This window comes from Lissotriton vulgaris, chromosome 11, assembly GCF_964263255.1.
Source record: "Lissotriton vulgaris chromosome 11, aLisVul1.2, whole genome shotgun sequence".
In the NCBI taxonomy this organism is placed as follows: Eukaryota; Metazoa; Chordata; class Amphibia; order Caudata; family Salamandridae; genus Lissotriton; species Lissotriton vulgaris.
The window spans coordinates 483702934-483730737 of NC_141699.1; the positions used below are offsets into that span (position 1 = coordinate 483702934).

At 43.6% G+C, this 27804-nt stretch overlaps 25 non-coding genes across 25 annotated transcripts; all 25 read right to left on the reverse strand.

Moving 5' to 3' along the window:
• Nucleotides 1-420: 420 nt before the first annotated feature.
• On the reverse strand, nt 421-502 carry TRNAS-UGA (transfer RNA serine (anticodon UGA)). Its single transcript has one exon. It is a non-coding gene; the product is annotated as a tRNA-Ser (tRNA).
• Nucleotides 503-1045: 543 nt separating this feature from the next.
• Nucleotides 1046-1127, reverse strand: TRNAS-CGA (transfer RNA serine (anticodon CGA)). The gene has a single exon. It is a non-coding gene; the product is annotated as a tRNA-Ser (tRNA).
• Nucleotides 1128-2348: 1221 nt separating this feature from the next.
• TRNAS-CGA (transfer RNA serine (anticodon CGA)) lies at nt 2349-2430 on the reverse strand. The gene has a single exon. It is a non-coding gene; the product is annotated as a tRNA-Ser (tRNA).
• A 544-nt stretch (nt 2431-2974) lies between these two features.
• TRNAS-UGA (transfer RNA serine (anticodon UGA)) lies at nt 2975-3056 on the reverse strand. The gene has a single exon. It is a non-coding gene; the product is annotated as a tRNA-Ser (tRNA).
• A 1221-nt stretch (nt 3057-4277) lies between these two features.
• TRNAS-CGA (transfer RNA serine (anticodon CGA)) lies at nt 4278-4359 on the reverse strand. The gene has a single exon. It is a non-coding gene; the product is annotated as a tRNA-Ser (tRNA).
• Nucleotides 4360-6153: 1794 nt separating this feature from the next.
• On the reverse strand, nt 6154-6235 carry TRNAS-CGA (transfer RNA serine (anticodon CGA)). Its single transcript has one exon. It is a non-coding gene; the product is annotated as a tRNA-Ser (tRNA).
• A 542-nt stretch (nt 6236-6777) lies between these two features.
• TRNAS-CGA (transfer RNA serine (anticodon CGA)) lies at nt 6778-6859 on the reverse strand. The gene has a single exon. It is a non-coding gene; the product is annotated as a tRNA-Ser (tRNA).
• Nucleotides 6860-8650: 1791 nt separating this feature from the next.
• On the reverse strand, nt 8651-8732 carry TRNAS-CGA (transfer RNA serine (anticodon CGA)). The gene has a single exon. It is a non-coding gene; the product is annotated as a tRNA-Ser (tRNA).
• A 542-nt stretch (nt 8733-9274) lies between these two features.
• Nucleotides 9275-9356, reverse strand: TRNAS-CGA (transfer RNA serine (anticodon CGA)). The gene has a single exon. It is a non-coding gene; the product is annotated as a tRNA-Ser (tRNA).
• A 544-nt stretch (nt 9357-9900) lies between these two features.
• On the reverse strand, nt 9901-9982 carry TRNAS-UGA (transfer RNA serine (anticodon UGA)). The gene has a single exon. It is a non-coding gene; the product is annotated as a tRNA-Ser (tRNA).
• Nucleotides 9983-11150: 1168 nt separating this feature from the next.
• On the reverse strand, nt 11151-11232 carry TRNAS-UGA (transfer RNA serine (anticodon UGA)). The gene has a single exon. It is a non-coding gene; the product is annotated as a tRNA-Ser (tRNA).
• Nucleotides 11233-11775: 543 nt separating this feature from the next.
• On the reverse strand, nt 11776-11857 carry TRNAS-UGA (transfer RNA serine (anticodon UGA)). Its single transcript has one exon. It is a non-coding gene; the product is annotated as a tRNA-Ser (tRNA).
• A 543-nt stretch (nt 11858-12400) lies between these two features.
• On the reverse strand, nt 12401-12482 carry TRNAS-CGA (transfer RNA serine (anticodon CGA)). The gene has a single exon. It is a non-coding gene; the product is annotated as a tRNA-Ser (tRNA).
• Nucleotides 12483-13702: 1220 nt separating this feature from the next.
• Nucleotides 13703-13784, reverse strand: TRNAS-CGA (transfer RNA serine (anticodon CGA)). Its single transcript has one exon. It is a non-coding gene; the product is annotated as a tRNA-Ser (tRNA).
• A 1794-nt stretch (nt 13785-15578) lies between these two features.
• TRNAS-CGA (transfer RNA serine (anticodon CGA)) lies at nt 15579-15660 on the reverse strand. The gene has a single exon. It is a non-coding gene; the product is annotated as a tRNA-Ser (tRNA).
• Nucleotides 15661-16204: 544 nt separating this feature from the next.
• Nucleotides 16205-16286, reverse strand: TRNAS-CGA (transfer RNA serine (anticodon CGA)). Its single transcript has one exon. It is a non-coding gene; the product is annotated as a tRNA-Ser (tRNA).
• Nucleotides 16287-19328: 3042 nt separating this feature from the next.
• TRNAS-CGA (transfer RNA serine (anticodon CGA)) lies at nt 19329-19410 on the reverse strand. The gene has a single exon. It is a non-coding gene; the product is annotated as a tRNA-Ser (tRNA).
• Nucleotides 19411-21203: 1793 nt separating this feature from the next.
• Nucleotides 21204-21285, reverse strand: TRNAS-CGA (transfer RNA serine (anticodon CGA)). Its single transcript has one exon. It is a non-coding gene; the product is annotated as a tRNA-Ser (tRNA).
• Nucleotides 21286-22452: 1167 nt separating this feature from the next.
• On the reverse strand, nt 22453-22534 carry TRNAS-CGA (transfer RNA serine (anticodon CGA)). Its single transcript has one exon. It is a non-coding gene; the product is annotated as a tRNA-Ser (tRNA).
• A 544-nt stretch (nt 22535-23078) lies between these two features.
• On the reverse strand, nt 23079-23160 carry TRNAS-UGA (transfer RNA serine (anticodon UGA)). Its single transcript has one exon. It is a non-coding gene; the product is annotated as a tRNA-Ser (tRNA).
• Nucleotides 23161-24325: 1165 nt separating this feature from the next.
• On the reverse strand, nt 24326-24407 carry TRNAS-CGA (transfer RNA serine (anticodon CGA)). The gene has a single exon. It is a non-coding gene; the product is annotated as a tRNA-Ser (tRNA).
• A 544-nt stretch (nt 24408-24951) lies between these two features.
• Nucleotides 24952-25033, reverse strand: TRNAS-UGA (transfer RNA serine (anticodon UGA)). The gene has a single exon. It is a non-coding gene; the product is annotated as a tRNA-Ser (tRNA).
• A 1168-nt stretch (nt 25034-26201) lies between these two features.
• Nucleotides 26202-26283, reverse strand: TRNAS-UGA (transfer RNA serine (anticodon UGA)). Its single transcript has one exon. It is a non-coding gene; the product is annotated as a tRNA-Ser (tRNA).
• Nucleotides 26284-26826: 543 nt separating this feature from the next.
• Nucleotides 26827-26908, reverse strand: TRNAS-UGA (transfer RNA serine (anticodon UGA)). Its single transcript has one exon. It is a non-coding gene; the product is annotated as a tRNA-Ser (tRNA).
• Nucleotides 26909-27451: 543 nt separating this feature from the next.
• On the reverse strand, nt 27452-27533 carry TRNAS-CGA (transfer RNA serine (anticodon CGA)). Its single transcript has one exon. It is a non-coding gene; the product is annotated as a tRNA-Ser (tRNA).
• Between the last annotated feature and the right edge of the window lie 271 nt (nt 27534-27804).

The following is a 27804-nucleotide window of genomic DNA, read 5'->3' on the forward strand; positions in this document are numbered from 1 at the left end:
ATTTTGCATGCTTTCATACAATTAATAAAAATAGCAACATGCATCACTCAAAGTGAGTGAAAGGGCACAGATGAGTGGTAATCAATCACTGCATGTTTCTACCCACTTTTCCCTATATTACGGCGGTGGTAACAGGCCCTTAAGTGTACTATGAAAGAGTCCAAAAGCCTAAACAAGACATGCATCATAAAAAAAACGTACTCTTTTCATGACTTGTCTAGATCAGGTAGGACAGGCCCAGACTACGAACCCTTCCGAGGCACCTGCTCTCTAAAACACTTCCTGGGTGTGGAAATTGTCGGAATGTTTACATCTAGTTTGAGTTTTTGCAGTTTAACTCTGTGACTTGATGAGGATTGCGTAATGAGAAGTGAACATTTACTTAACTTAACCAAATGGTGTTCATGCAAAATCTCATGCCGCTGCAAGCAGGATTCGAACCTACGTGGGGAAACCCCATTGGATTTCAAGTCCAACGCCTTAACCACTCGGCCATCGCAGCTGCGTGAGTATAATGTCACTGTTGTCGTATACAAGCCATGCGCTACTCATGTCAGGTCGAGACCTAAAAAATAAAGTAACGGAAGGACGGGGCACATACCAGCAGTGCCCTGTTGTCCTCACTTATTTCGCATACTTTCATACAATTAATAAAAATAGCAATATGCATCACTCAAAATGAGTGACAGGGCACAGATGAGCGGTAATCAGTCACTGCACATTTCTACCCTCGTTTATATATATTACGGCGGTGGCAACGGGCCCTTAAGTGTACTCAGAAAGAGTCCAAAAGCCTAAACAAGACACGCTTCATAAAAAAAATTACTCATTTCGTAACTTGTCTAGATCAGGCAGGATAGGTCCAGACTAGAAACCCTTCCGAGCCACCTGCTCTCTAAAACACTTCCTAGGTGTGGAAATTGTTTTAATGTTTACATCTAGTTTGAGTTTTTGCCATTTAACTCTGTGACTTGATGAGGATTGCGTAACGAGAAGTGAACATTTCCTTAACTAAACCAAATGGTGTTCATGCAAAATCATACTACGCTGCAAGCAGGATTCGAACCTGCGCAGGGAAACCCCATTGGATTTCGAGTCCAACGCCTTAACCAGTCGGCCATCGCAGCTGCATGAGTATGATGTCACTGTTGTCGTATACGAGCCATGCTCTGCTCATGTCAGGCGGAGACCAAAAAAATTAAGTAACGGAAGGACGGGGCACGCACCAGCAGTGCCCTGTTGTCCTCGCTTATTTTGCATGCTTTCATACAATTAATAAAAATAGCAACATGCATCACTCAAAGTGAGTGAAAGGGCACAGATGAGTGGTAATCAATCACTGCATGTTTCTACCCACTTTTCCCTATATTACGGCGGTGGTAACAGGCCCTTAAGTGTACTATGAAAGAGTCCAAAAGCCTAAACAAGACATGCATCATAAAAAAAAAGTACTCTTTTCATGACTTGTCTAGATCAGGCAGGACAGGTCCAGACTACAAACCCTTCCGAGCCACCAGCTCTCTTAAACACTTCCTGGGTGTGGAAATTGTCTCAATGTTTACATCTAGTTTGAGTTTTTTCCATTTAACTCTGTGACTTGGGGCCAGATGTAGGTAGGCATTTACCGGTCGGTAACGGCCGAATTCGGCCGTTACCGACCGGTAAATGCAATTTGAGATGTAGGGCCCTGTATTTTACAGAATCGGTAAATTTACCGATCGGTAAATTTACCGATTCTGTAAAATACCGAATCTGTATTTTTTCCGATTCGGTAAAATTGATATGTAGGTGGGACTCTTCTGAGTCCCACAAGCATTACAGAATCGGTATTTTACCATCAAATATTATTTGATGGTAAAATACCGATTCTGGTGTGCATGCACATGTGTGCATGCACACCTGTGCCATATGACAGGCAGACCTGCCCTTAGGGCAGGTATGCCTGCCACATGGCCCCCGAAGCTTTTTTGGGGGTGCTAGAGGGTGTCAAAGTGACACCCCCTGCACCCTTGTCAGAATCGGTATTTACCGATTCGGTAAATACCGACCGGTAATGCCCCATTCATTCCTATGGGCTTCAAAGCCCATAGGAATGAATGGGGCATTACCGGTCGGTATTTACCGAATCGGTAAATACCGAATTTTACCGATTCGGTAAAAGGGAACATCTGGATTCCCTACATACCAACCCCTCACATTTACCGAATCTTAATTACCGAATCGGTAAAATTCGGTAATTAAGATTCGGTAAATGTTACTTACCTACATCTGGCCCCTGATGAGGATTGCGAACAAGAAGTGAACATTTCCTTAACTAAACCAAATGGTGTTCATGCAAAATCACACTACGCTGCAAGCAGGATTCGAACCTGCGCAGGGAAACCCCATTGGATTTCGAGTCCAACGCCTTAACCACTCGGCCATCGCAGCTGCATGAGTATGATGTCACTGTTGTCGTATACGAGCCATACTCTGCTCATGTCAGGCCGAGACCAAAAAATAAAGTAACAGAAGGTCGGGGCACGTACCAGCAGTGCCCTGTTGTCCTCACTTATTTTGCATGCTTTCATACAATTAATAAAAATAGCAACATGCATCACTCAAAGTGAGTGAAAGGGCACAGATGAGTGGTAATCAATCATTGCGCATTTCTACCCTCTTTTCCCTATATTACGGCGGTGGTAACGGGCCCTTAAGTGTACTAAGAAAGAGTCCAAAAGCCTAAACAAGACACGCTTCATAAAAAAATAATTACTCTTTTCATGACTTGTCTAGATCATGCAGGACAGGTCCAGACTACGAACCCTTCCGAGGCACCTGCGCTCTAAAACACTTCCTGGGTGTGGAAATTGTCTCAATGTTTACATCTAGTTTGAATTTTTGCCGTTTAACTCTGTGACTTGATGAGGATTGCGTAACAAGAAGTAAACATTTACTTAACTAAACCAAATGGTGTTCATGCAAAATCTCATGACGCTGCAAGCAGGATTCGAACCTACGCGGGGAAACCCCATTGGATTTCAAGTCCAACGCCTTAACCACTCGGCCGTCGCAGCTGCATGAGTATGATGTCACAGTTGTCGTATACGAGCCATGCACTACTCACGTCAGGCCGAGACATAAAAAATAAAGTAACAGAAGGACGGGGCACGTACCAGCAGTGCCCTGTTGTCCTCACTTATTTTGCATGCTTTCATACAATTAATAAAAATAGCAACATGCATCACTCAAAGTGAGTGAAAGGGCACAGATGAGTGGTAATCAATCACTGCATGTTTCTACCCACTTTTCCCTATATTACGGCGGTGGTAACAGGCCCTTAAGTGTACTATGAAAAAGTCCAAAAGCCTAAACAAGACATGCATCATAAAAAAAACGTACTCTTTTCATGACTTGTCTAGATCAGGCAGGACAGGTCCAGACTACAAACCCTTCCGAGCCACCAGCTCTCTAAAACACTTCCTGGGTGTGGAAATTGTCTCAATGTTTACATCTAGTTTGAGTTTTTTCCATTTAACTCTGTGACTTGGGGCCAGATGTAGGTAGGCATTTACCGGTCGGTAACGGCCGAATTCGGCCGTTACCGACCGGTAAATGCAATTTGAGATGTAGGGCCCTGTATTTTACAGAATCGGTAAATTTACAGATCGGTAAATTTACCGATTCTGTAAAATACCGAATCTGTATTTTTTCCGATTCGGTAAAATTGATATGTAGGTGGGACTCTTCTGAGTCCCACAAGCATTACAGAATCGGTATTTTACCATCAAATATTATTTGATGGTAAAATACCGATTCTGGTGTGCATGCACATGTGTGCATGCACACCTGTGCCATATGACAGGCAGACCTGCCCTTAGGGCAGGTATGCCTGCCACATGGCCCCCGAAGCTTTTTTGGGGGTGCTAGAGGGTGTCAAAGTGACACCCCCTGCACCCTTGTCAGAATCGGTATTTACCGATTCGGTAAATACCGACCGGTAATGCCCCATTCATTCCTATGGGCTTCAAAGCCCATAGGAATGAATGGGGCATTACCGGTCGGTATTTACCGAATCGGTAAATACCGAATTTTACCGATTCGGTAAAAGGGAACATCTGGATTCCCTACATACCAACCCCTCACATTTACCGAATCTTAATTACCGAATCGGTAAAATTCGGTAATTAAGATTCGGTAAATGTTACTTACCTACATCTGGCCCCTGATGAGGATTGCGAACAAGAAGTGAACATTTCCTTAACTAAACCAAATGGTGTTCATGCAAAATCACACTACGCTGCAAGCAGGATTCGAACCTGCGCAGGGAAACCCCATTGGATTTCGAGTCCAACGCCTTAACCACTCGGCCATCGCAGCTGCATGAGTATGATGTCACTGTTGTCGTATACGAGCCATACTCTGCTCATGTCAGGCCGAGACCAAAAAATAAAGTAACAGAAGGACGGGGCACGTACCAGCAGTGCCCTGTTGTCCTCACTTATTTTGCATGCTTTCATACAATTAATAAAAATAGCAACATGCATCACTCAAAGTGAGTGAAAGGGCACAGATGAGTGGTAATCAATCATTTCGCATTTCTACCCTCTTTTCCCTATATTACGGCGGTGGTAACGGGCCCTTAAGTGTACTAAGAAAGAGTCCAAAAGCCTAAACAAGACACGCTTCATAAAAAAATAATTACTCTTTTCATGACTTGTCTAGATCATGCAGGACAGGTCCAGACTACGAACCCTTCCGAGGCACCTGCGCTCTAAAACACTTCCTGGGTGTGGAAATTGTCTCAATGTTTACATCTAGTTTGAATTTTTGCCGTTTAACTCTGTGACTTGATGAGGATTGCGTAACAAGAAGTAAACATTTACTTAACTAAACCAAATGGTGTTCATGCAAAATCTCATGACGCTGCAAGCAGGATTCGAACCTACGCAGGGAAACCCCATTGGATTTCAAGTCCAACGCCTTAACCACTCGGCCGTCGCAGCTGCATGAGTATGATGTCACAGTTGTCGTATACGAGCCATGCACTACTCACGTCAGGCCGAGACATAAAAAATAAAGTAACAGAAGGATGGGGCACGTACCAGCAGTGCCCTGTTGTCCTCACTTATTTTGCATGCTTTCAGACAATTAATAAAAATAGCAATACGCATCACTCAAAGTGAGTGACAGGGCACCGATGAGCGGTAATCAATCACTGCAGATTTCTATCCTCGTTTCCCTATATTACGGCGGTGGCAACGGGCCCTTAAGTGTACTCAGAAAGAGTCCAAAAGCTTAAACAAGACACGCTTCATAAAAAATAAGTACTCTTTTCATGACTTGTCTAGATCAGGCAGGACAGGTCCAGACTACGAACCCTTCCGAGCCACCTGCTCTCTAAAACACTTCCTAGGTGTGGAAATTGTTTTAATGTTTACATCTAGTTTGAGTTTTTGCCATTTAACTCTGTGACTTGATGAGGATTGCGTAATGAGAAGTGAACATTTCCTTAACTAAACCAAATGGTGTTCATGCAAAATCTCATGACGCTACAAGCAGGATTTGAACCTACGCGGGGAAACCCCAATGGATTTCAAGTCCAACGCCTTAACCACTCGGCCATCGCAGCTGCGTGAGTATGATGGCACAGTTGTCGTATACGAGCCATGCACTACTCACGTCAGGCCGAGACATAAAAAATAAAGTAACAGAAGGACGGGGCACGTACCAGCAGTGCCCTGTTGTCCTCACTTATTTTGCATGCTTTGATACAATTAATAAAAATAGCAATACGCATCACTCAAAGTGAGTGACAGGGCACCGATGAGCGGTAATCAATCACTGCACATTTCTATCCTCGTTTCCCTATATTACGGCGGTGGCAACGGGCCCTTAAGTGTACTCAGAAAGAGTCCAAAAGCTTAAACAAGACACGCTTCATAAAAAAAGTACTCTTTTCATGACTTGTCTAGATCAGGCAGGACAGGTCCAGACTACGAACCCTTCCGAGCCACCTGCTCTCTAAAACACTTCCTAGGTGTGGAAATTGTTTTAATGTTTACATCTAGTTTGAGTTTTTGCCATTTAACTCTGTGACTTGATGAGGATTGCGTAACGAGAAGTGAACATTTCCTTAACTAAACCAAATGGTGTTCATGCAAAATCATACTACACTGCAAGCAGGATTCGAACCTGCGCAGGGAAACCCCATTGGATTTCGAGTCCAACGCCTTAACCAGTCGGCCATCGCAGCTGCATGAGTATGATGTCACTGTTGTCGTATACGAGCCATGCTCTGCTCATGTCAGGCGGAGACCAAAAAAATTAAGTAACGGAAGGACGGGGCACGTACCAGCAGTGCCCTGTTGTCCTCGCTTATTTTGCATGCTTTCATACAATTAATAAAAATAGCAACATGCATCACTCAAAGTGAGTGAAAGGGCACAGATGAGTGGTAATCAATCACTGCATGTTTCTACCCACTTTTCCCTATATTACGGCGGTGGTAACAGGCCCTTAAGTGTACTATGAAAGAGTCCAAAAGCCTAAACAAGACATGCATCATAAAAAAAAGTACTCTTTTCATGACTTGTCTAGATCAGGCAGGACAGGTCCAGACTACAAACCCTTCCGAGCCACCAGCTCTCTTAAACACTTCCTGGGTGTGGAAATTGTCTCAATGTTGACATCTAGTTTGAGTTTTTTCCATTTAACTCTGTGACTTGATGAGGATTGCGAACAAGAAGTGAACATTTCCTTAACTAAACCAAATGGTGTTCATGCAAAATCTCATGACGCTGCAAGCAGGATTCGAACCAGCGCAGGGAAACCCCATTGGATTTCGAGTCCAACGCCTTAACCACTCGGCCATCGCAGCTGCGTGAGTATGATGTCACTGTTGTCGTATACGAGCCATACTCTGCTCATGTCAGGCCGAGACCAAAAAATAAAGTAACAGAAGGACGGGGCACGTACCAGCAGTGCCCTGTTGTCCTCACTTATTTTGCATGCTTTCATACAATTAATAAAAATAGCAACATGCATCACTCAAAGTGAGTGAAAGGGCACCGATGAGCGGTAATCAATCACTGCACATTTCTATCCTCGTTTCCCTATATTACAGCGGTGGTAACGGGCCCTTAAGTGTACTCAGAAAGAGTCCAAAAGCTTAAACAAGACACGCTTCATAAAAAAAAGTACTCTTTTCATGACTTGTCTAGATCAGGCAGGACAGGTCCAGACTACGAACCTTCCGAGCCACCTGCTCTCTAAAACACTTCCTGAGTGTGGAAATTGTCTCAATGTTTACATCTAGTTTGAGTTTTTGCAGTTTAACTCTGTGACTTGATGAGGATTGCGTAATGAGAAGTGAACATTTACTTAACTAAACCAAATGGTGTTCATGCAAAATCTCATGCCACTGCAAGCAGGATTCAAACCTACGCAGGGAAACCCCATTGGATTTCAAGTCCAACACCTTAACCACTCGGCCATCGCAGCTGCGTGAGTATGATGTCACAGTTGTCGTATACGAGCCATGCACTACTCACGTCAGGCCGAGATATAAAAAATAAAGTAACAGAAGGACGGGACACGTACCAGCAGTGCCCTGTTGTCCTCACTTATTTGGCATGCTTTCATACAATTAATAAAAATAGCAATACGCATCACTCAAAGTGAGTGACAGGGCACCGATGAGCGGTAATCAATCACTGCACATTTCTATCCTCGTTTCCCTATATTACGGCGGTGGCAACGGGCCCTTAAGTGTACTCAGAAAGAGTCCAAAAGCTTAAACAAGACACGCTTCATAAAAAAAAGTACTCTTTTCATGACTTGTCTAGATCAGGCAGGACAGGTCCAGACTACGAACCCTTCCGAGCCACCTGCTCTCTAAAACACTTCCTGGGTGTGGAAATTGTCTCGATGTTTACATCTAGTTTGAGTTTTTGCCATTTAACTCTGTGACTTGATGAGGATTGCGTAACGAGAAGTGAACATTTCCTTAACTAAACCAAATGGTGTTCATGCAAAATCTCATGACGCTACAAGCAGGATTCGAACCTACACGGGGAAACCCTATTGGATTTCAAGTCCAACGCCTTAACCACTCGGCCATCGCAGCTGCGTGAGTATGATGTCACTGTTGTCGTATACGAGCCATGCGCTACTCATGTCAGGTCGAGACCTAAAAAATAAAGTAACGGAAGGACGGGGCACATACCAGCAGTGCCCTGTTGTCCTCACTTATTTCGCATACTTTCATACAATTAATAAAAATAGCAATATGCATCACTCAAAATGAGTGACAGGGCACAGATGAGCGGTAATCAACCACTGCACATTTCTACCCTCGTTTCCATATATTACGGCGGTGGCAACGGGCCCTTAAGTGTACTCAGAAAGAGTCCAAAAGCCTAAACAAGACACGCTTCATAAAAAAAATTACTCATTTCGTAACTTGTCTAGATCAGGCAGGATAGGTCCAGACTAGAAACCCTTCCGAGCCATCTGCTCTCTAAAACACTTCCTAGGTGTGGAAATTGTTTTAATGTTTACATCTAGTTTGAGTTTTTGCCATTTAACTCTGTGACTTGATGAGGATTGCGTAACGAGAAGTGAACATTTCCTTAACTAAACCAAATGGTGTTCATGCAAAATCACACTACGCTGCAAGCAGGATTCGAACCTGCGCAGGGAAACCCCATTGGATTTCGAGTCCAACGCCTTAACCACTCGGCCATCGCAGCTGCATGAGTATGATGTCACTGTTGTCCTATACGAGCCATGCTCTGCTCATGTCAGGCGGAGACCAAAAAAATAAAGTAACGGAAGGACGGGGCACGTACCAGCAGTGCCCTGTTGTCCTCACTTATTTTGCATGCTTTCATACAATTAATAAAAATAGCAACATGCATCACTCAAAGTGAGTGAAAGGGCACAGATGAGTGGTAATCAATCACTGCATGTTTCTACCCACTTTTCCCTATATTACGGCGGTGGTAACAGGCCCTTAAGTGTACTAAGAAAGAGTCCAAAAGCCTAAACAAGACATGCATCATAAAAAAAAGTACTCTTTTCATGACTTGTCTAGATCAGGCAGGACAGGTCCAGACTACAAACCCTTCTGAGCCACCAGCTCTCTAAAACACTTCCTGGGTGTGGAAATTGTCTCAATGTTTACATCTAGTTTGAGTTTTTTCCATTTAACTCTGTAACTTGATGAGGATTGCGAACAAGAAGTGAACATTTCCTTAACTAAACCAAATGGTGTTCATGCAAAATCACACTACCCTGCAAGCAGGATTCGAACCTGCGCAGGGAAACCCCATTGGATTTCGAGTCCAACGCCTTAACCACTCGGCCATCGCAGCTGCATGAGTATGATGTCACTGTTGTCGTATACGAGCCATACTCTGCTCATGTCAGGCCGAGACCAAAAAATAAAGTAACAGAAGGACGGGGCACGTACCAGCAGTGCCGTGTTGTCCTCACTTATTTTGCATGCTTTCATACAATTAATAAAAATAGCAACATGCATCACTCAAAGTGAGTGAAAAGGCACGGATGAGTGGTAATCAATCATTGCGCATTTCTACCCTCTTTTCCCTATATTACGGCGGTGGTAACGGGCCCTTAAGTGTACTAAGAAAGAGTCCAAAAGCCTAAACAAGACAAGCTTCATAAAAAAATAATTACTCTTTTCATGACTTGTCTAGATCATGCAGGACAGGTCCAGACTACGAACCCTTCCGAGGCACCTGCTCTCTAAAACACTTCCTGGGTGTGGAAATTGTCTCAATGTTTACATCTAGTTTGAGTTTTTGCCGTTTAACTCTGTGACTTGATGAGGATTGCGTAACAAGAAGTAAACATTTACTTAACTAAACCAAATGGTGTTCATGCAAAATCTCATGACGCTGCAAGCAGGATTCGAACCTACGCGGGGAAACCCCATTGGATTTCAAGTCCAACGCCTTAACCACTCGGCCATCGCAGCTGCGTGAGTATGATGTCACAGTTGTCGTATACTAGCCATGCACTACTCACGTCAGGCCGAGACATAAAAAATAAAGTAACAGAAGGACGGGGCACGTACCAGCAGTGCCCTGTTGTCCTCACTTTTTTTGCATGCTTTCATACAATTAATAAAAATAGCAATACGCATCACTCAAAGTGAGTGACAGGGCACCGATGAGCGGTAATCAATCACTGCACATTTCTATCCTCGTTTCCCTATATTACGGCGGTGGCAACGGGCCCTTAAGTGTACTCAGAAAGAGTCCAAAAGCTTAAACAAGACACGCTTCATAAAAAAAAGTACTCTTTTCATGACTTGTCTAGATCAGGTAGGACAGGTCCAGACTACGAACCCTTCCGAGCCACCTGCTCTCTAAAACACTTCCTGGGTGTGGAAATTGTTTCAATGTTTACATCTAGTTTGAGTTTTTGCAGTTTAACTCTGTGACTTGATGAGGATTGCGTAATGAGAAGTGAACATTAACTTAACTTAACCAAATAGTGTTCATGCAAAATCTCATGCCGCTGCAAGCAGGTTTCGAACCTACGTGGGGAAACCCCATTGAATTTCAAGTCCAACGCCTTAACCACTCGGCCATCGCAGCTGCGTGAGTATGATGTCACTGTTGTCGTATACGAGCCCTGCGCTACTCATGTCAGGTCGAGACCTAAAAAATAAAGTAACGGAAGGACGGGGCACATACCAGCAGTGCCCTGTTGTCCTCACTTATTTCGCATACTTTCATACAATTAATAAAAATAGCAATACGCATCACTCAAAGTGAGTGACAGGGCACCGATGAGCGGTAATCAATCACTGCACATTTCTATCCTCGTTTCCCTATATTACGGCGGTGGCAACAGGCCCTTAAGTGTACTCAGAAAGAGTCCAAAAGCTTAAAGAAGACACGCTTCATAAAAAAAAGTACTCTTTTCATGACTTGTCTAGATCAGGCAGGACAGGTCCAGACTACAAACCCTTCCGAGCCACCAGCTCTCTAAAACACTTCCTAGGTGTGGAAATTGTTTCAATGTTTACATCTAGTTTGAGTTTTTGCCGTTTAACTCTGTGACTTGATGAGGATTGCGTAACAAGAAGTAAACATTTACTTAACTAAACTAAATGGTGTTCATGCAAAATCTCATGATGCTGCAAGCAGGATTCGAACCTACGCGGGGAAACGCCATTGGATTTCAAGTCCAACGCCTTAACCACTCGGCCATCACAGCTGCGTAAGTATGATGTCACAGTTGTCGTATACGAGCCATGCACTACTCACGTCAGGCCGAGACATAAAAAATAAAGTAACAGAAGGACGGGGCACGTACCAGCAGTGCCCTGTTGTCCTCACTTATTTTGCATGCTTTCATACAATTAATAAAAATAGCAATACGCATCACTCAAAGTGAGTGACAGGGCACCGATGAGCGGTAATCAATCACTGCACATTTCTATCCTCGTTTCCCTATATTACGGCGGTGGCAACGAGCCCTTAAGTGTACTCAGAAAGAGTCCAAAAGCTTAAACAAGACACGCTTCATAAAAAAAAGTACTCTTTTCATGACTTGTTTAGATCAGGTAGGACAGGCCCAGACTACGAACCCTTCCGAGGCACCTGCTCTCTAAAACACTTCCTGGGTGTGGAAATTGTCTCAATGTTTACATCTAGTTTGAGTTTTTGCAGTTTAACTCTGTGACTTGATGAGGATTGCGTAATGAGAAGTGAACATTTACTTAACTTAGCCAAATGGTGTTCATGCAAAATCTCATGCCGCTGCAAGCAGGATTCGAACCTACGTGGGGAAACCCCATTGGATTTCAAGTCCAACGCCTTAACCACTCGGCCATCGCAGCTGCGTGAGTATAATGGCACTGTTGTCGTATACAAGCCATGCGCTACTCATGTCAGGTCGAGACCTAAAAAATAAAGTAACGGAAGGACGGGGCACATACCAGCAGTGCCCTGTTGTCCTCACTTATTTCGCATACTTTCATACAATTAATAAAAATAGCAATATGCATCACTCAAAATGAGTGACAGGGCACAGATGAGCGGTAATCAGTCACTGCACATTTCTACCCTCATTTATATATATTACGGCGGTGGCAACGGGCCCTTAAGTGTACTCAGAAAGAGTCCAAAAGCCTAAACAAGACACGCTTCATAAAAAAAATTACTCATTTCGTAACTTGTCTAGATCAGGCAGGATAGGTCCAGACTAGAAACCCTTCCGAGCCATCTGCTCTCTAAAACACTTCCTAGGTGTGGAAATTGTTTTAATGTTTACATCTAGTTTGAGTTTTTGCCATTTAACTCTGTGACTTGATGAGGATTGCGTAACGAGAAGTGAACATTTCCTTAACTAAACCAAATGGTGTTCATGCAAAATCATACTACGCTGCAAGCAGGATTCGAACCTGTGCAGGGAAACCCCATTGGATTTCGAGTCCAACGCCTTAACCACTCGGCCATCGCAGCTGCATGAGTATGATGTCACTGTTGTCGTATACGAGCCATGCTCTGCTCATGTCAGGCGGAGACCAAAAAAATAAAGTAACGGAAGGACGGGGCACGTACCAGCAGTGCCCTGTTGTCCTCGCTTATTTTGCATGCTTTCATACAATTAATAAAAATAGCAACATGCATCACTCAAAGTGAGTGAAAGGGCACAGATGAGTGGTAATCAATCACTGCATGTTTCTACCCACTTTTCCCTATATTACGGCGGTGGTAACAGGCCCTTAAGTGTACTATGAAAGAGTCCAAAAGCCTAAACAAGACATGCATCATAAAAAAACGTACTCTTTTCATGACTTGTCTAGATCAGGCAGGACAGGTCCAGACTACAAACCCTTCCGAGCCACCAGCTCTCTAAAACACTTCCTGGGTGTGGAAATTGTCTCAATGTTTACATCTAGTTTGAGTTTTTTCCATTTAACTCTGTGACTTGGGGCCAGATGTAGGTAGGCATTTACCGGTCGGTAACGGCCGAATTCGGCCGTTACCGACCGGTAAATGCAATTTGAGATGTAGGGCCCTGTATTTTACAGAATCGGTAAATTTACCGATCGGTAAATTTACCGATTCTGTAAAATACCGAATCGGTATTTTTTCAGAATCGGTAAAATTGATATGTAGGTGGGACTCTTCTGAGTCCCACAAGCATTACAGAATCGGTATTTTACCATCAAATATTATTTGATGGTAAAATACCGATTCTGGTGTGCATGCACATGTGTGCATGCACACCTATGCCATATGACAGGCAGACCTGCCCTTAGGGCAGGTATGCCTGCCACATGGCCCCCGGAGCTTTTTTGGGGGTGCTAGAGGGTGTCAAAGTGACACCCCCTGCACCCTTGTCAGAATCGGTATTTACCGATTCGGTAAATACCGACCGGTAATGCCCCATTCATTCCTATGGGCTTCAAAGCCCATAGGAATGAATGGGGCATTACCGGTCGGTATTTACCGAATCGGTAAATACCGAATTTTACCGATTCGGTAAAAGGGAACATCTGGATTCCCTACATACCAACCCTTCACATTTACCGAATCTTAATAACCGAATCGGTAAAATTCGGTAATTAAGATTCGGTAAATGTTACTTACCTACATCTGGCCCCTGATGAGGATTGCGAACAAGAAGTGAACATTTCCTTAACTAAACCAAATGGTGTTCATGCAAAATCACACTACGCTGCAAGCAGGATTCGAACCTGCGCAGGGAAACCCCATTGGATTTCGAGTCCAACGCCTTAACCACTCGGCCATCGCAGCTGCATGAGTATGATGTCACTGTTGTCGTATACGAGCCATACTCTGCTCATGTCAGGCCGAGACCAAAAAATAAAGTAACAGAAGGACGGGGCACGTACCAGCAGTGCCCTGTTGTCCTCACTTATTTTGCATGCTTTCATACAATTAATAAAAATAGCAACATGCATCACTCAAAGTGAGTGAAAGGGCACAGATGAGTGGTAATCAATCATTGCGCATTTCTACCCTCTTTTCCCTATATTACGGCGGTGGTAACGGGCCCTTAAGTGTACTAAGAAAGAGTCCAAAAGCCTAAACAAGACACGCTTCATAAAAAAATAATTACTCTTTTCATGACTTGTCTAGATCATGCAGGACAGGTCCAGACTACGAACCCTTCCGAGGCACCTGCGCTCTAAAACACTTCCTGGGTGTGGAAATTGTCTCAATGTTTACATCTAGTTTGAATTTTTGCCGTTTAACTCTGTGACTTGATGAGGATTGCGTAACAAGAAGTAAACATTTACTTAACTAAACCAAATGGTGTTCATGCAAAATCTCATGACGCTGCAAGCAGGATTCGAACCTACGCGGGGAAACTCCATTGGATTTCAAGTCCAACGCCTTAACCACTCGGCCGTCGCAGCTGCATGAGTATTATGTCACAGTTGTCGTATACGAGCCATGCACTACTCACGTCAGGCCGAGACATAAAAAATAAAGTAACAGAAGGACGGGGCACGTACCAGCAGTGCCCTGTTGTCCTCACTTATTTTGCATGCTTTCAGACAATTAATAAAAATAGCAATACGCATCACTCAAAGTGAGTGACAGGGCACCGATGAGCGGTAATCAATCACTGCAGATTTCTATCCTCGTTTCCCTATATTACGGCGGTGGCAACGGGCCCTTAAGTGTACTCAGAAAGAGTCCAAAAGCTTAAACAAGACACGCTTCATAAAAAAAAGTACTCTTTTCATGACTTGTCTAGATCAGGCAGGACAGGTCCAGACTACGAACCCTTCCGAGCCACCTGCTCTCTAAAACACTTCCTGAGTGTGGAAATTGTCTCAATGTTTACATCTAGTTTGAGTTTTTGCAGTTTAACTCTGTGACTTGATGAGGATTGCGTAATGAGAAGTGAACATTTACTTAACTAAACCAAATGGTGTTCATGCAAAATCTCATGCCGCTGCAAGCAGGATTCAAACCTACGCAGGGAAACCTCATTGGATTTCAAGTCCAACGCCTTAACCACTCGGCCATCGCAGCTGCATGAGTATGATGTCACTGTTGTCGTATACGAGCCATGCGCTACTCATGTCAGGTCGAGACCTAAAAAATAAAGTAACGGAAGGACGGGGCACATACCAGCAGTGCCCTGTTGTCCTCACTTATTTCGCATACTTTCATACAATTAATAAAAATAGCAATATGCATCACTCAAAATGAGTGACAGGGCACAGATGAGCGGTAATCAATCACTGCACATTTCTACCCTCGTTTCCATATATTACGGCGGTGGCAACGGGCCCTTAAGTGTACTCAGAAAGAGTCCAAAAGCCTAAACAAGACACGCTTCATAAAAAAAATTACTCATTTCGTAACTTGTCTAGATCAGGCAGGATAGGTCCAGACTACAAACCCTTCCGAGCCACCTGCTCTCTAAAACACTTCCTAGGTGTGGAAATTGTTTCAATGTTTACATCTAGTTTGAGTTTTTGCCATTTAACTCTGTGACTTGATGAGGATTGCGTAACGAGAAGTGATCATTTCCTCAACTAAACCAAATGGTGTTCATGCAAAATCACACTACGCTGCAAGCAGGATTCGAACCTGCGCAGGGAAACCCCATTGGATTTCGAGTCCAACACCTTAACCACTCGGCCATCGCAGCTATTTGAGTATGATGTCACTGTTGTCGTATACGAGCCATGCTCTGCTCATGTCAGGCGGAGACCAAAAAAATAAAGTAACGGAAGGACGGGGCACGTACCAGCAGTGCCCTGTTGTCCTTCATTATTTTGCATGCTTTCATACAATTAATAAAAATAGCAACATGCATCACTCAAAGTGAGTGAAAGGGCACAGATGAGTGGTAATCAATCACTGCATGTTTCTACCCACTTTTCCCTATATTACGGCGGTGGTAACAGGCCCTTAAGTGTACTAAGAAAGAGTCCAAAAGCCTAAACAAGACATGCATCATAAAAAAAAAGTACTCTTTTCATGACTTGTCTAGATCAGGCAGGACAGGTCCAGACTACAAACCCTTCTGAGCCACCAGCTCTCTAAAACACTTCCTGGGTGTGGAAATTGTCTCAATGTTTACTTCTAGTTTGAGTTTTTGCCATTTAACTCTGTGACTTGATGAGGATTGCGTAACGAGAAGTGATCATTTCCTTAACTAAACCAAATGGTGTTCATGCAAAATCACACTACGCTGCAAGCAGGATTCGAACCTGCGCAGGGAAACCCCATTGGATTTCGAGTCCAACGCCTTAACCACTCGGCCATCGCAGCTGCATGAGTATGATGTCACTGTTGTCGTATACGAGCCATACTCTGCTCATGTCAGGCGGAGACCAAAAAATAAAGTAACAGAAGGACGGGGCACGTACCAGCAGTGCCCTGTTGTCCTCACTTATTTTGCATGCTTTCATACAATTAATAAAAATAGCAACATGCATCACTCAAAGTGAGTGAAAAGGCACAGATGAGTGGTAATCAATCATTGCGCATTTCTACCCTCTTTTCCCTATATTACGGCGGTGGTAACGGGCCCTTAAGTGTACTAAGAAAGAGTCCAAAAGCCTAAACAAGACACGCTTCATAAAAAAATAATTACTCTTTTCATGACTTGTCTAGATCATGCTGGACAGGTCCAGACTACGAACCCTTCCGAGGCACCTGCTCTCTAAAACACTTCCTGGGTGTGGAAATTGTCTCAATGTTTACATCTAGTTTGAGTTTTTGCCGTTTAACTCTGTGACTTGATGAGGATTGCGTAACAAGAAGTAAACATTTAGTTAACTAAACCAAATGGTGTTCATGCAAAATCTCATGACGCTGCAGGCAGAATTCGAACTTACGCAGGGAAACCCCATTGGATTTCAAGTCCAACGCCTTAACCACTCGGCCATCGCAGCTACGTGAGTATGATGTCACAGTTGTCGTATACGAGCCATGCACTACTCATGTCAGGCCGAGACATAAAAAATAAAGTAACAGAAGGACGGGGCACGTACCAGCAGTGCCCTGTTGTCCTCACTTATTTTGCATGCTTTCATACAATTAATAAAAATAGCAATACGCATCACTCAAAGTGAGTGACAGGGCACCGATGAGCGGTAATCAATCACTGCACATTTCTATCCTCGTTTCCCTATATTACGGCGGTGGCAACGGGCCCTTAAGTGTACTCAGAAAGAGTCCAAAAGCTTAAACAAGACACGCTTCATAAAAAAAAGTACTCTTTTCATGACTTGTCTAGATCAGGTAGGACAGGTCCAGACTACGAACCCTTCCGAGGCACCTGCTCTCTAAAACACTTCCTAGGTGTGGAAATTGTCTCAATGTTTACATCTAGTATGAGTTTTTGCAGTTTAACTATGTGACTTGATGAGGATTGCGTAATGAGAAGTGAACATTTACTTAACTTAACCAAATGGTGTTCATGCAAAATCTCATGCCGCTGCAAGCAGGATTCAAACCTACGTGGGGAAACCCCATTGGATTTCAAGTCCAACGCCTTAATCACTCGGCCATCGCAGCTGCGTGAGTATAATGTCACTGTTGTCGTATACGAGCCATGCGCTACTCATGTCAGGTCGAGACCTAAAAAATAAAGTAACGGAAGGACGGGGCACATACCAGCAGTTTCCTGTTGTCCTCACTTATTTCGCATACTTTCATACAATTAATAAAAATAGCAATATGCATCACTCAAAATGAGTGACAGGGCACAGATGAGCGGTAATCAATCACTGCACATTTCTACCCTCGTTTCCATATATTACGGCGGTGGCAACGGGCCCTTAAGTGTACTCAGAAAGAGTCCAAAAGCTTAAACAAGACACGCTTCATAAAAAAAAGTACTCTTTTCATGACTTGTCTAGATCAGGCAGGACGGGTCCAGACTACGAACCCTTCCGAGCCACCTGCTCTCTAAAACACTTCCTGGGTGTGGAAATTGTCTCAATGTTTACATCTAGTTTGAGTTTTTGCCATTTAACTCTGTGACTTGATGAGGATTGCGTAACGAGAAGTGAACATTTCCTTAACTAAACCAAATGGTGTTCATGCAAAATCTCATGGCGTTTCAAGCAGGATTCGAACCTACGCGGGGAAACTCTATTGGATTTCAAGTCCAACGCCTTAACCACTCGGCCATCGCAGCTGCGTGAGTATGATGTCACAGTTGTCGTATACGAGCCATGCACTACTCACGTCAGGCCGAGACATAAAAAATAAAGTAACAGAAGGACGGGACACGTACCAGCAGTGCCCTGTTGTCCTCACTTATTTTGCATGCTTTGATACAATTAATAAAAATAGCAATACGCATCACTCAAAGTGAGTGACAGGGCACCGATGAGCGGTAATCAATCACTGCACATTTCTATCCTCGTTTCCCTATATTACGGCGGTGGCAACGGGCCCTTAAGTGTACTCAGAAAGAGTCCAAAAGCTTAAACAAGACACGCTTTATAAAAAAAGTACTCTTTTCATGACTTGTCTAGATCAGGCAGGACAGGTCCAGACTACGAACCCTTCCGAGCCACCTGCTCTCTAAAACACTTCCTGAGTGTGGAAATTGTCTCAATGTTTACATCTAGTATGAGTTTTTGCAGTTTAACTCTGTGACTTGATGAGGATTGCGTAATGAGAAGTGAACATTTACTTAACTAAACAAATTGTGTTCATGCAAAATCTCATGCCGCTGCAAGCAGGATTCCAACCTACGCGGAGAAACCCCATTGGATTTCAAGTCCAACGCCTTAACCACTCGGCCATCGCAGCTGAGTGAGTATGATGTCACTGTTGTCGTATACGAGCCATGCGCTACTCATGTCAGGTCGAGACCTAAAAAATAAAGTAACGGAAGGACGGGGCACATACCAGCAGTGCCCTGTTGTCCTCACTTATTTCGCATACTTTCATACAATTAATAAAAATAGCAATATGCATCACTCAAAATGAGTGACAGGGCACAGATGAGCGGTAATCAATCACTGCACATTTCTACCCTCGTTTCTATATATTACGGCGGTGGCAACGGGCCCTTAAGTGTACTCAGAAAGAGTCCAAAAGCCTAAACAAGACACGCTTCATAAAAAAAATTACTCATTTCGTAACTTGTCTAGATCAGGCAGGATAGGTCCAGACTACAAACCATTCCGAGCCACCTGCTCTCTAAAACACTTCCTAGGTGTGGAAATTGTTTTAATGTTTACATCTAGTTTGAGTTTTTGCCATTTAACTCTGTGACTTGATGAGGATTGCGTAACGAGAAGTGAACATTTCCTTAACTAAACCAAATGGTGTTCATGCAAAATCATACTACGCTGCAAGCAGGATTCGAACCTGAGCAGGTAAACCCCATTGGATTTCGAGTCCAACGCCTTAACCACTCGGCCATCGCAGCTGCATGAGTATGATGTCACTGTTGTCGTATACGAGCCATACTCTGCTCATGTCAGGCCGAGACCAAAAAATAAAGTAACAGAAGGACGGGGCACGTACCAGCAGTGCCCTGTTGTCCTCACTTATTTTGCATGCTTTCATACAATTAATAAAAATAGCAACATGCATCACTCAAAGTGAGTGAAAGGGCACAGATGAGTGGTAATCAATCATTGCGCATGTCTACCCTCTTTTCCCTATATTACAGCGGTGGTAACGGGCCCTTAAGTGTACTAAGAAAGAGTCCAAAAGCCTAAACAAGACACGCTTCATAAAAAAATAATTACTCTTTTCATGACTTGTCTAGATCATGCAGGACAGGTCCAGACTACGAACTCTTCCGAGGCACCTGCTCTCTAAAACACTTCCTGGGTGTGGAAATTGTCTTAATGTTTACATCTAGTTTGAGTTTTTGCCGTTTAACTCTGTGACTTGATGAGGATTGCGTAACAAGAAGTAAACATTTACTTAACTAAACCAAATGGTGTTCATGCAAAATCTCATGACCCTGCAAGCAGGATTCGAACCTACCCGGGGAAACCCCATTGGATTTCAAGTCCAACGCCTTAACCACTCGGCCATCGCAGCTGCGTGAGTATGATGTCACAGTTGTCGTATACGAGCCATGCACTACTCACGTCAGGCCGAGACATAAAAAATAAAGTAACAGAAGGACGGGGCACGTACCAGCAGTGCCCTGTTGTCCTCACTTATTTTGCATGCTTTCAGACAATTAATAAAAATAGCAATACGCATCACTCAAAGTGAGTGACAGGGCACCGATGAGCGGTAATCAATCACTGCACATTTCTATCCTCGTTTCCCTATATTACGTCGGTGGCAACGGGCCCTTAAGTGTACTCAGAAAGAGTCCAAAAGCTTAAACAAGACACGCTTCATAAAAAAAGTACTCTTTTCATGACTTGTCTAGATCAGGCAGGACAGGTCCAGACTACGAACCCTTCCGAGCCACCTGCTCTCTAAAACACTTCCTAAGTGTGGAAATTGTCTCAATGTTTACATCTAGTTTGAGTTTTTGCTGTTTAACTCTGTGACTTGATGAGGATTGCGTAATGAGAAGTGAACATTTACTTAACTAAACCAAATGGTGTTCATGCAAAATCTCATGCCGCTGCAAGCAGGATTCAAACCTACGCAGGGAAACCCCATTGGACTTCAAGTCCAACACCTTAACCACTCGGCCATCGCAGCTGCGTGTGTATGATGTCACTGTTGTCGTATACGAGCCATGCGCTACTCATGTCAGGTCGAGACCTAAAAAATAAAGTAACGGAAGGACGGGGCACATACCAGCAGTGCCCTGTTGTCCTCACTTATTTCGCATACTTTCATACAATTAATAAAAATAGCAATATGCATCACTCAAAATGAGTGACAGGGCACAGATGAGCGGTAATCAACCACTGCACATTTCTACCCTCGTTTCCATATATTACGGCGGTGGCAACGGGCCCTTAAGTGTACTCAGAAAGAGTCCAAAAGCCTAAACAAGACACGCTTCATAAAAAAAATTACTAATTCCGTAACTTGTCTAGATCAGGCAGGATAAGTCCAGACTACAAACCCTTCCGAGCCACCTGCTCTCTAAAACACTTCCTAGGTGTGGAAATTGTTTCAATGTTTACATCTAGTTTGAGTTTTTGCCATTTAACTCTGTGACTTGATGAGGATTGCGTAACGAGAAGGGAACATTTCCTTAACTAAACCAAATGGTGTTCATGCAAAATCACACTACGCTGCAAGCAGTATTCGAACCTGCACAGGGAAACCCCATTGGATTTCGAGTCCAACGCCTTAACCACTCGGCCATCGCAGCTGCATGAGTATGATGTCACTGTTGTCGTATACGAGCCATGCTCTGCTCATGTCAGGCGGAGACCAAAAAAATAAAGTAACGGAAGGACGGGGCATGTACCAGCAGTGCCCTGTTGTCCTCACTTATTTTGCATGCTTTCATACAATTAATAAAAATAGCAACATGCATCACTCAAAGTGAGTGAAAGGGCACAGATGAGTGGTAATCAATCACTGCATGTTTCTACCCACTTTTCCCTATATTACGGCGGTGGTAACAGGCCCTTAAGTGTACTAAGAAAGAGTCCAAAAGCCTAAACAAGACATGCATCATAAAAAAAAGTACTCTTTTCATGACTTGTCTAGATCAGGCAGGACAGGTCCAGACTACAAACCCTTCCGAGCCACCTGCTCTCTAAAACACTTCCTAGGTGTGGAAATTGTTTCAATGTTTACATCTAGTTTGAGTTTTTGCCATTTAACTCTGTGACTTGATGAGGATTGCGTAATGAGAAGTGAACATTTACTTAACTAAACAAATTGTGTTCATGCAAAATCTCATGCCGCTGCAAGCAGGATTCCAACCTACGCGGAGAAACCCCATTGGATTTCAAGTCCAACGCCTTAACCACTCGGCCATCGCAGCTGAGTGAGTATGATGTCACTGTTGTCGTATACGAGCCATGCGCTACTCATGTCAGGTCGAGACCTAAAAAATAAAGTAACGGAAGGACGGGGCACATACCAGCAGTGCCCTGTTGTCCTCACTTATTTCGCATACTTTCATACAATTAATAAAAATAGCAATATGCATCACTCAAAATGAGTTACAGGGCACAGATGAGCGGTAATCAATCACTGCACATTTCTACCCTCGTTTCTATATATTACGGCGGTGGCAACGGGCCCTTAAGTGTACTCAGAAAGAGTCCAAAAGCCTAAACAAGACACGCTTCATAAAAAAAATTACTCATTTCGTAACTTGTCTAGATCAGGCAGGATAGGTCCAGACTACAAACCATTCCGAGCCACCTGCTCTCTAAAACACTTCCTAGGTGTGGAAATTGTTTTAATGTTTACATCTAGTTTGAGTTTTTGCCATTTAACTCTGTGACTTGATGAGGATTGCGTAACGAGAAGTGAACATTTCCTTAACTAAACCAAATGGTGTTCATGCAAAACCATACTACGCTGCAAGCAGGATTCGAACCTGAGCAGGTAAACCCCATTGGATTTCGAGTCCAACGCCTTAACCACTCGGCCATCGCAGCTGCATGAGTATGATGTCACTGTTGTCGTATACGAGCCATACTCTGCTCATGTCAGGCCGAGACCAAAAAATAAAGTAACAGAAGGACGGGGCACGTACCAGCAGTGCCCTGTTGTCCTCACTTATTTTGCATGCTTTCATACAATTAATAAAAATAGCAACATGCATCACTCAAAGTGAGTGAAAGGGCACAGATGAGTGGTAATCAATCATTGCGCATGTCTACCCTCTTTTCCCTATATTACAGCGGTGGTAACGGGCCCTTAAGTGTACTAAGAAAGAGTCCAAAAGCCTAAACAAGACACGCTTCATAAAAAAATAATTACTCTTTTCATGACTTGTCTAGATCATGCAGGACAGGTCCAGACTACGAACTCTTCCGAGGCACCTGCTCTCTAAAACACTTCCTGGGTGTGGAAATTGTCTTAATGTTTACATCTAGTTTGAGTTTTTGCCGTTTAACTCTGTGACTTGATGAGGATTGCGTAACAAGAAGTAAACATTTACTTAACTAAACCAAATGGTGTTCATGCAAAATCTCATGACGCTGCAAGCAGGATTCGAACCTACCCGGGGAAACCCCATTGGATTTCAAGTCCAACGCCTTAACCACTCGGCCATCGCAGCTGCGTGAGTATGATGTCACAGTTGTCGTATACGAGCCATGCACTACTCACGTCAGGCCGAGACATAAAAAATAAAGTAACAGAAGGACGGGGCACGTACCAGCAGTGCCCTGTTGTCCTCACTTATTTTGCATGCTTTCAGACAATTAATAAAAATAGCAATACGCATCACTCAAAGTGAGTGACAGGGCACCGATGAGCGGTAATCAATCACTGCACATTTCTATCCTCGTTTCCCTATATTACGTCGGTGGCAACGGGCCCTTAAGTGTACTCAGAAAGAGTCCAAAAGCTTAAACAAGACACGCTTCATAAAAAAAGTACTCTTTTCATGACTTGTCTAGATCAGGCAGGACAGGTCCAGACTACGAACCCTTCCGAGCCACCTGCTCTCTAAAACACTTCCTAAGTGTGGAAATTGTCTCAATGTTTACATCTAGTTTGAGTTTTTGCTGTTTAACTCTGTAACTTGATGAGGATTGCGTAATGAGAAGTGAACATTTACTTAACTAAACCAAATGGTGTTCATGCAAAATCTCATGCCGCTGCAAGCAGGATTCAAACCTACGCAGGGAAACCCCATTGGACTTCAAGTCCAACACCTTAACCACTCGGCCATCGCAGCTGCGTGTGTATGATGTCACTGTTGTCGTATACGAGCCATGCGCTACTCATGTCAGGTCGAGACCTAAAAAATAAAGTAACGGAAGGACGGGGCACATACCAGCAGTGCCCTGTTGTCCTCACTTATTTCGCATACTTTCATACAATTAATAAAAATAGCAATATGCATCACTCAAAATGAGTGACAGGGCACAGATGAGCGGTAATCAACCACTGCACATTTCTACCCTCGTTTCCATATATTACGGCGGTGGCAACGGGCCCTTAAGTGTACTAAGAAAGAGTCCAAAAGCCTAAACAAGACATGCATCATAAAAAAAGTACTCTTTTCATGACTTGTCTAGATCAGGCAGGACAGGTCCAGACTACAAACCCTTCTGAGCCACCAGCTCTCTAAAACACTTCCTGGGTGTGGAAATTGTCTTAATGTTTACATCTAGTTTGAGTTTTTTCCATTTAACTCTGTAACTTGATGAGGATTGCGAACAAGAAGTGAACATTTCCTTAACTAAACCAAATGGTGTTCATGCAAAATCACACTACCCTGCAAGCAGGATTCGAACCTGCGCAGGGAAACCCCATTGGATTTCGAGTCCAACGCCTTAACCACTCGCCCATCGCAGCTGCATGAGTATGATGTCACTGTTGTCGTATACGAGCCATACTCTGCTCATGTCAGGCCGAGACCAAAAAATAAAGTAACAGAAGGACGGGGCACGTACCAGCAGTGCCCTGTTGTCCTCACTTATTTTGCATGCTTTCATTCAATTAATAAAAATAGCAACATGCATCACTCAAAGTGAGTGAAAAGGCACGGATGAGTGGTAATCAATCATTGCGCATTTCTACCCTCTTTTCCCTATATTACGGCGGTGGTAACGGGCCCTTAAGTGTACTAAGAAAGAGTCCAAAAGCCTAAACAAGACAAGCTTCATAAAAAAATAATTACTCTTTTCATGACTTGTCTAGATCATGCAGGACAGGTCCAGACTACGAACCCTTCCGAGGCACCTGCTCTCTAAAACACTTCCTGGGTGTGGAAATTGTCTCAATGTTTACATCTAGTTTGAGTTTTTGCCGTTTAACTCTGTGACTTGATGAGGATTGCGTAACAAGAAGTAAACATTTACTTAACTAAACCAAATGGTGTTCATGCAAAATCTCATGACGCTGCAAGCAGGATTCGAGCCTACGCGGGGAAACCCCATTGGATTTCAAGTCCAACGCCTTAACCACTCGGCCATCGCAGCTGCGTGAGTATGATGTCACAGTTGTCGTATACTAGCCATGCACTACTCACGTCAGGCCGAGACATAAAAAATAAAGTAACAGAAGGACGGGGCACGTACCAGCAGTGCCCTGTTGTCCTCACTTATTTTGCATGCTTTCATACAATTAATAAAAATAGCAATACGCATAACTCAAAGTGAGAGACAGGGCACCGATGAGTGGTAATCAATCACTGCACATTTCTATCCTCGTTTCCCTATATTACGGCGGTGGCAACGTGCCCTTAAGTGCACTCAGAAAGAGTCCAAAAGCTTAAACAAGACGCGCTTCATAAAAAAAAGTACTCTTTTCATGACTTGTCTAGATCAGGTAGGACAGGTCCAGACTACGAACCCTTCCGAGCCACCTGCTCTCTAAAACACTTCCTGGGTGTGGAAATTGTTTCAATGTTTACATCTAGTTTGAGTTTTTGCAGTTTAACTCTGTGACTTGATGAGGATTGCGTAATGAGAAGTGAACATTAACTTAACTTAACCAAATAGTGTTCATGCAAAATCTCATGCCGCTGCAAGCAGGTTTCGAACCTACGTGGGGAAACCCCATTGAATTTCAAGTCCAACGCCTTTACCACTCGGCCATCGCAGCTGCGTGAGTATGATGTCACTGTTGTCGTATACGAGCCCTGCGCTACTCATGTCAGGTCGAGACCTAAAAAATAAAGTAACGGAAGGACGGGGCACATACCAGCAGTGCCCTGTTGTCCTCACTTATTTCGCATACTTTCATACAATTAATAAAAATAGCAATACGCATCACTCAAAGTGAGTGACAGGGCACCGATGAGCGGTAATCAATCACTGCACATTTCTATCCTCGTTTCCCTATATTACGGCGGTGGCAACAGGCCCTTAAGTGTACTCAGAAAGAGTCCAAAAGCTTAAAGAAGACACGCTTCATAAAAAAAAGTACTCTTTTCATGACTTGTCTAGATCAGGCAGGACAGGTCCAGACTACAAACCCTTCCGAGCCACCAGCTCTCTAAAACACTTCCTAGGTGTGGAAATTGTTTCAATGTTTACATCTAGTTTGAGTTTTTGCCGTTTAACTCTGTGACTTGATGAGGATTGCGTAACAAGAAGTAAACATTTACTTAACTAAACCAAATGGTGTTCATGCAAAATCTCATGATGCTGCAAGCAGGATTCGAACCTACGCGGGGAAACCCCATTGGATTTCAAGTCCAACGCCTTAACCACTCGGCCATCGCAGCTGCGTAAGTATGATGTCACAGTTGTCGTATACGAGCCATGCACTACTCACGTCAGGCCGAGACATAAAAAATAAAGTAACAGAAGGACGGGGCACGTACCAGCAGTGCCCTGTTGTCCTCACTTATTTTGCATGCTTTCATACAATTAATAAAAATAGCAATACGCATCACTCAAAGTGAGTGACAGGGCACCGATGAGCGGTAATCAATCACTGCACATTTCTATCCTCGTTTCCCTATATTATGGCGGTGGCAACGAGCCCTTAAGTGTACTCAGAAAGAGTCCAAAAGCTTAAACAAGACACGCTTCATAAAAAAAAGTACTCTTTTCATGACTTGTCTAGATCAGGTAGGACAGGCCCAGACTACGAACCCTTCCGAGGCACCTGCTCTCTAAAACACTTCCTGGGTGTGGAAATTGTCTCAATGTTTACATCTAGTTTGAGTTTTTGCAGTTTAACTCTGTGACTTGATGAGGATTGCGTAATGAGAAGTGAACATTTACTTAACTTAACCAAATGGTGTTCATGCAAAATCTCATGCCGCTGCAAGCAGGATTCGAACCTACGTGGGGAAACCCCATTGGATTTCAAGTCCAACGCCTTAACCACTCGGCCATCGCAGCTGCGTGAGTATAATGTCACTGTTGTCGTATACAAGGCATGCGCTACTCATGTCAGGTCGAGACCTAAAAAATAAAGTAACGGAAGGACGGGGCACATACCAGCAGTGCCCTGTTGTCCTCACTTATTTCGCATACTTTCATACAATTAATAAAAATAGCAATATGCATCACTCAAAATGAGTGACAGGGCACAGATGAGCGGTAATCAGTCACTGCACATTTCTACCCTCGTTTATATATATTACGGCGGTGGCAACGGGCCCTTAAGTGTACTCAGAAAGAGTCCAAAAGCCTAAACAAGACACGCTTCATAAAAAAAATTACTCATTTCGTAACTTGTCTAGATCAGGCAGGATAGGTCCAGACTAGAAACCCTTCCGAGCCACCTGCTCTCTAAAACACTTCCTAGGTGTGGAAATTGTTTTAATGTTTACATCTAGTTTGAGTTTTTGCCATTTAACTCTGTGACTTGATGAGGATTGCGTAACGAGAAGTGAACATTTCCTTAACTAAACCAAATGGTGTTCATGCAAAATCATACTACGCTGCAAGCAGGATTCGAACCTGCGCAGGGAAACCCCATTGGATTTCGAGTCCAACTTCTTAACCACTCGGCCATCGCAGCTGCATGAGTATGATGTCACTGTTGTCGTATACGAGCCATGCTCTGCTCATGTCAGGCGGAGACCAAAAAAATAAAGTAACGGAAGGACGGGGCACGTACCAGCAGTGCCCTGTTGTCCTCGCTTATTTTGCATGCTTTCATACAATTAATAGAAATAGCAACATGCATCACTCAAAGTGAGTGAAAGGGCACAGATGAGTGGTAATCAATCACTGCATGTTTCTACCCACTTTTCCCTATATTACGGCGGTGGTAACAGGCCCTTAAGTGT